This window comes from Neophocaena asiaeorientalis, unplaced genomic scaffold (assembly GCF_003031525.2).
Source record: "Neophocaena asiaeorientalis asiaeorientalis breed wild unplaced genomic scaffold, Neophocaena_asiaeorientalis_V1.1 scaffold5, whole genome shotgun sequence".
NCBI classification, from domain to species: domain Eukaryota; kingdom Metazoa; phylum Chordata; class Mammalia; order Artiodactyla; family Phocoenidae; genus Neophocaena; species Neophocaena asiaeorientalis.
The window spans coordinates 2,678,443-2,686,114 of record NW_020174698.1 but is presented as its reverse complement, the minus strand read 5'-3'; the positions used below and the strand labels follow the sequence as shown (position 1 = coordinate 2,686,114).

The following is a 7,672-nucleotide window of genomic DNA, read 5'->3' as shown; positions in this document are numbered from 1 at the left end:
CTGAAAATGGAGCAGGACCCTGGGCATCTTACTGTGGCTTCTTTATCATCGTTAAGAAGTCTCAGAACGAGTTTCTGGAAAGACCTTTGAAGATTCTTATCACTCTGACTCATGTTTAATGTGCTTCATATCACGAGTATTACAGAACAGCTAAAAAACTCCCACTTCTCCGGTGCCCAAAGCCAAAAAGAGAGTCATTTGGGGCACACCAAGTACTCAATTTTCCTGCTTTTTTTTGAGGCATAATACTAGTAGACTATCAAGAAGTTTATGGCTTCTACATACAGGGCACAGAGAATGTCGAATCGAGCCAGAAGGAAGTGTTGACGGTACTGCAAACATCTTCAAGTACAGTTCTCTGACCTCCCAAATGACCTTAAGTGTCTGCTAAAAAGTTTTGTTTGCAAATGTCTGTCGAGGACAAAGCAAGTGACATCATTTTGATCCCGGCACCAGTGGTGGCTGTGTCGAGGGCAGAGGAAAGCTCCCCCCATCGACCTCTTCTGTTTCCTGTTTCTCAGGGTTTGGGCTCCGCGTGTGCTCATTTGTCTCATGATCCTCCTCTGTACAGTTTTCCTTAATCGTAAGAGCTTGCAATGCAAGAACTGGGCATATTTGACCTCTTATAGGGTGAAGAGAAAACCAAGCATGCCCTTTCAATAAATGAAAATTTGCGACGATGATAAAGACTTCGGCGTCCAGTCAGCAGAGGCTGGCGTAGGCAGGAGACGCAGCGCGCGTCGCCGGGGGCGGGGCGGACGCCGCGAAGTCCGGAGTGGGCGGGGCCCAGAGTGGGCGGGGCGGCGCCCTCCTGCCGGGTAGCCCGGGCGGGAGCGCGCCGCTGGATTGCGGGGTCCCGTGGCCCAGCGGACGTTGGCCTCCGCGGCCCTGCGGACGTTGGCCTTCGTGGCCTTGCCGCAAAGTCCTTATGATTTAAAATTTTTGCTGAACTTGTAAAAGAGGCACTTGGATGATGGATTAATATGAACATTGAAATTCCGTGAAAAGTTTCAAATTGGCGAATCCTGAACGTTCATCCCGGTCCAGCAGCTCTGCTGGTCACGTAAGTACAGAGGAATGAAGACTCCATTCGGGAAGACAGCTGGCCAGCGGTCCAGAGCTGATGCAGGCCATGCTGGTGTATCTGCAAGCAAGATGAAGAAAAGGACGTCCCACAAAAAACGTCGGAGCAGTGTAGGGCCCAGCACACCTGTTTCCCAGACCCCGCGGAGCATCATAGGCCACAGGATTCGGCATGGGTGGAAAGAGGGGAACAAGCCTGTCACCCAGTGGAAAGGAACCGTTCTGGACCAGGTGCCTGTAAATCCTTCTTTGTATCTTATAAAATACGATGGATTTGACTGTGTTTATGGACTAGAACTTAATAAAGATGAAAGAATTTGTGCACTTGAAATCCTCCCTGATAGAGTTGCAACATCCCAAATCAATGTTGCACACCTAGCCGACACAATGATTGGCAAAACAGTGAAGCACATGTTTGAGACCCAGGATGGCTATAAAGAGGAGTGGAGGGGAATGGTCCTAGCACGCGCCCCCATCATGAACACGTGGTTTTACATCACCTATGAGAACAATCCTGTCTTGTACATGCACCAGCTCTTAGATGATTATAAAGAAGGTGACGTTCACATTATTCCTGATTCAATTGACTCATCTCCAGCAGAAAGGAAACCAGGAGAAGTCCTGGAGTGCCTGGTAGGCAAACAAGTGGAATATGCCAGAGAAGATGGCTCTAAAAGGACTGGCATGGTCATCCGTCAAGTGGAGACCAAACCGTCGTCTGTCTATTTCATCAAATTTGATGATGATTTCCATATTTACGTCTATGATTTGGTGAACACATTCTAGATGTCATCACGAGCTTTGCCAAATTTATGGAAATATATTAAATGTGCAGTTTGTAGACGTAAAGATTTGATTGCTTTCCATTTTAATGAGAGCTTAAATGTCCCTACGAACCCACAGTTTGCCTGCAGAACTGGTTTTGTTCTGAAGAGTATAGGTATATGTGAACACAAAACATTTTGTGTAAGGAACTCCTTCCTCTTAAAAGGAGTCTGTTTGGAGGGGAACTCCTTCCTCTTAAAAGGAGTCTGTTTGGAGGGGAGTTACAGGCAAGTTTGGCAAAAAAAAAAAAGTTAAGCTAGTATCAGTCATTTAAAATTGTAATAGATTTTCCCCTTCACTCTTAACATTCTCTTATTCTGCTGCCACAATGCAAGCATAGTTTGATATTTTTGTTTTTGCCTTTTTGGATATATATATATATATAAACACATACACCTATGTATATCTGTGTGTATACATGTATTATATATATGCACACACAGATCTGTATACACACACACACACACACACACACACACACACACTTCATTGGCAGTCCTTTATTTGTGGATTGGGACAGGGGTTAAATAATTTTCTCCAGTTCAGCATGAGTGCTGACCCAAGTTAATCATATTTGGTATATTACTGCTGTTTGTCGCAAATTAAATTTGGCCACAGAAAGCACATCGGGACATTCAGCTTGTTTTGAAAGTCAGAAGTGCAAAGCACCTTTTCAGTCGGAAAGTCCAAACAAGAATCATTCATGAACCGTTAATGACCCATGTTAGAATTTTACCAAACAGTTAGAAATCTGGGCAAAAATTTGACTTTGATTCTAAGCTTTGTAAAATTTTTGTTTACAACTTTTATCATAAATACTTTTTTCTTTTTTTGTCAAAGCCCAGGTACTTGGTCCACATAGTGTAATGCAGGTGTGTTTTGGGCAGTACTTTTGGTCCGTTATTTGTACACACCAGTAATTTGGATTTTAGTACACGATTTAAAAGGCAACAGTATATCAGTGGTTTGTGTGTATGTAGTAAGTTCCTGGGAGAACATAAATTTTAGAAATGTAAGTTTAAGAATAGCTTTGTTGCTTTCTAACAAGTCCTCTGGGACACTTTTATTTTTATTCCGATTTTACGGATAGTATGATTATGGTCAGAAGGGTTTTTCTCCCTGGCTTTTCCCCACAAAGAATGTCTGGACAAATAACAGCTGAAATCCCCTGACACCTTTGTGGTGCTGCATCTTCTTGCGGTCAGTGTGCTGTTGACGTGGATGCGTTCCACTGAGTGGACCCTGCCACGTCAGGGTCAGTCACCTGTGTTGGCTTGTGAATGTGATTGATAGCAGCCCCCAGCCACAGACTCCTTTTGTGGTTTATCCCTGCAAGGTTGTTTTAACCAAAAAGAACTGCAAAAGTGGTTGGTGTAGCAGCGAAATGGCTAGCTGTCACTTTGTTTTGGATGAGCCCCTGCGTTTTGAAAGCTAGGAGAAAGGCGGTACGTGGAACCAGTCTCTTGTGGAGACTGGAAATCTGAACTGAAATTTGGGTGGAAGGTTAAATGCCTACGCTGTCAATCAAACACCAGAGGTCCCCGCAACCTCCATCGTGCCTGTACTTAACACGTTAGGGATTCTGTAGTTACAAGCCTGGCTGTGAGTGGTTTGTGTGATGCCCATTTCCACCTTCAGGAAGGCTGCGCCTTTAGCTGTTGGCTGGTAACCCCTCACACCCCATAAATACAGCCCTCCGTTTTCTGCAGTATGCCCAGAGCCTCCGGAGGTTCAGCCAGGGCTGAGCTTCTCCAGGAAGCGAGTACCCAGGTCTGAGACGCTCCTCCGCAGCTTGAACAAGGTCATGCTGCACATCTGTCACCTGTTTACCTGGTTGCTCTTGTAAGAGTCCCTGCATGTGAATCTCAAGGCTGAGCCTGGCTCCCCAAGCCCAGGCAGACACGTGTGTGTCCTGCGTGCACTAGGAAAACACCGTACAGTGACTTCGGGATGAAAAATAAAGTTCTCTGGAAGTATCCAGAAGGTTGGGTCAGTTGGAACATTTCTAGCATCACTTAATGACTTGCACTGTGGTTTTTCTGCAAGTACCTTTGGCAACTTGAATACCACATGACCTGCCAGTCTCTAGACAAATGTGCCATGTGATCATTATCATCATTATTTTAATCTTTGTTCCCTTTATTGCCTTTAGGGTAAAGGAAGGGGAAGGGGGGTCATTGTTTTTCCATTTTATCCCATCCTTTATTCTTTCAGTGGATTAAACCACACTTCCTGACATGGTGACTAACTCTGCTTCCCATCTGAGTATCTGAGGCTTCGTTTAGGCTCGTGTTTCAGATCTCTGTGCATGGCTTGCCTTTTCCTGGTATCTGAATGTTGGTTCCTTGTTCTAGGAATCCAACGTGAATTTCCAACATTATCATCGTGGGACTTAACATGACATGAATCTCTGTATAAAATGTATTGGTCTTTCTCACTGACCTGCTATAGTATTATTGTGTTGTGTGTATGCATGCCTGTGTGTGATGTCTGGTGCCCAAAAATCTTCAAAGGAAAACCTTAAAAGCAGACCATCCTTTTTTGCGTGTTATTCTAGTAGAATGTTCAATGTAACTAACTAAAGTTGCATGTTAAAGATACTTAGGTTTTTTTGTGTTTTTGTTTTCCTTTGTTTTCAGTTTTCTGTATATTTGCCTACTGTGCTTTTCTGGTGGTTGTAGGATAAAAATGCACTGATGAAGCAAGTACAGTGCCAACAGAAGGTGGTTTCCCAGTTGTATATATCATGCAATATTTGAAGGGACTGCAAATTCTGAAAACAATCACAGTTGCTTCTAAACCAGATTTCATTTCTATTACTGTTTTACATGCCAAACCCCAAAGAGCCTGAGCTTGGATCTCTGAATGCCGTGGACCCATTAAAAGACTGTTTTGATTGTCACAAATTGTAGCACCTGAAAACATTCTTAAGCTGCTTGTCTTTTAAAAAAAAATTAAAGTTCTCCAAAGACAGGAACAATTATTATAACAGAAAATTATTGTGGCAATATGGCTGTGGTTTTTTGGAAATACTGCATTTTTTGTGTTTTCCATCATGAGTGCAGTTTGAACGAATGTGTATGGTTCAAGAGGTCTTTGTGTTTGCATTTTAAAATTAGGCAAAATAACCTCACCTTTCAAGCTTGAATTTTTTTTGCTGATGGCCATTCTGACCGGTGTGAGATGATATCTCACTATAGTTTTGCTTTGCATTTCCCTAATGATTAATGATGTTGAGCATTCTTTCATGTGTTTGTTGGCAATCTGTATATATTCTTTGGAGAAATGTCTATTTAGGTCTTCTGCCCATTTTTGGATTGCGTCATTTGTTTTTTCGATATTGAGCTGCATGAGCTGCTTGTAAATTTTGAAGATTAATCCCTTGTCATTTGCTTCATTTGCAAATAGTTTTTCCCATTCTGAGGTGGACGCACAGGCTCAGTGTCCATGGCTCATGGACCCAGCTGCTCCATGGCATGTGGGATCTTCCTGGACCGGGGCACGAACCCGTGTCCCCTGCATTGGCAGGCGAACTCTCAACCACTGTGCCACCAGGGAAGCCCCCCCATTTGTTTATTTACAATTATTTGTAAATAAACCAAAAAAATTGTCGTGTTTTCATTGTCATTTGTTTCTAGGTATTTTTTGATTTCCTTTTTGATTTCTTCAGTGATATCTTGCTTACTAAGTTGAATTTAATTTTAATTTTAGACTGTGTGTAGATGGTTCCCTGTTCTCTGCATTTAGAAGTATAAACAATATAAATCTGTTAATTCTGTAAGTAATTGTTATAATTATGGTGTAACGCTATCCTTAAGACATTTAAAATAAACCCTACATGTGCCAAAAAAAAAAACAAAAACAAAAATCTTGTAACATGTTCTGTATTCCTTGGTAACAGTGAGGTCACCTGAGGCTTGCCTGTCTTTAGGCTCAAAGTCCTTCATCCCCTAAACTGAAAATATACCATCCTCATCCCTCAACACACTCAGTTTTCCCATACATACACACTTTTGTGTAACTGTGATTCCTCCTATGACTCCACCCCCTAGTATACTTCATTCTACTTACTGGGTTTCTAAGATAAAACTAGAAGTCACTCTTGATTCTTTCCTCTCTCTGTCCATCAGCCTTGGGCAGCTACCACTTGCTGCAGTCTATCTTTCTACCAGCCCTGAACACCATTCCCTCCCCTGCCACCTACTGCAGCTCTCTTCCCACACTCAGCCCTCTGCAGGTCATCACCAGACCCCTTGCCTCTCTCTTCTCTAAAGACACAGACACACCTTCCCATGGTCTTTGTGCCTCAGTCCCTGACAACATAGCGCCTGGCAAATCATGTTTGCCAAATGAATGCTTTCTTTTATACAACCTCTTCATGCATTTGCAAGAACATATGGCTGCCCAGGTGGTATGACTGGAAGACATCAAAATGGAATACAGGAGTGATTCAAACCCACCTCCCTCATGACATGATATAATGCCAGAAACCTCCACTGGCAGAATAGATTTAACTCCTGAGATAAGCATTTTGGTTCCAGGAGGCCTGTATTAAAAATCAAATATGGGACTTCCCTGGTGGTCCAGTGGTTAAGACTCTGCGCTTCCATTTCAGGGGGCACGGGTTGGATCCCTGGTCGGGGAACTAAGATCCCTGCATGCCATGTAGTGGGGAATCCAGCAATCCCACTCCTGGGCATATATCTGGAGAAAACTATAATTTGAAAAGATACATGCACCCCAATGTTCATAGCAGCACTATTTACAGTAACCAAGACATGGAAGCAACCTAAATGTCCATCAACAGATGAATGGATAAAGAAGATGTGGTATATATACACAATGGACTATTACTCAGTCATAAAAAAGAATGAAATAATGCCATTTGTAGCAACATGGATGGACCTAGAGATTATCATATTCAGTAAAGTCAGTCAGACAGAGAAAGACAAATATCATATGATATTGCTTTTATGTGGAACCTTAAAAAATGATACAAATGAACTTATTTATAAAATAGAAATAGACTCAAAGAAATAGAAAACAAACTTATGGTTACCATAGGGGAAACAAGGAGGAGGGATAAATTAGGAGTTTGATAGTAAAATATCCACACTACTATATACGGAGTAGACAACCAACAAGGACCTACTATAAAGCACAGGAAGCTATATTCAATTCTCTTGTAATAACCTATCATGGAAAAGAATCTAAAAAAGTATATATAACTGAATCACTTTGCTGTACTCATGAAACTAACATTGTAAATCACCTGTATTTCAATAAAAATTTTTTTAAAATCACATGTCCTCTATTAAGAATCTAAAAAAGTATATATAACTGAATCACTTTGCTGTACTCATGAAACTAACACAACATTGTAAATCACCTGTATTTCAATAAAATTTTTTTTAAAATCACATGTCCTCTACGATAAGAATTATCACTTCAGATTAATTTATTTAGTCAACTATCAGGGTTAAGAATGGGACATAGGATAGATGACTTTTGATGGCTGACTAGGTCAAGTGAGAACCATGGCATAACACATAAAATCCCTATGGAGGGACTGGGTCTAAAGGAAAATCACAGAAATAAAACTCAGCATTTAGGCTTTGCCTCTAGAGTGAGATAAATCACAAGAAAGAAAAACGAGTACTTTGAGTCAGAAATAGGAGAGGCCTTACTTCCTGTCTTGGGCCACAGCTTCTATGCTCTGCTTCCACTTAGAGCGATAATTCTCATTCTAGACATGTATCTGATA

At 41.7% G+C, this 7,672-nt stretch overlaps 1 pseudogene; it reads left to right on the top strand.

Annotated features, from left to right (window-relative positions):
* Nucleotides 1–1,077: 1,077 nt before the first annotated feature.
* On the top strand, nucleotides 1,078–1,869 carry LOC112409090 (spindlin-1 pseudogene; annotated as a pseudogene).
* Nucleotides 1,870–7,672: the final 5,803 nt, after the last annotated feature.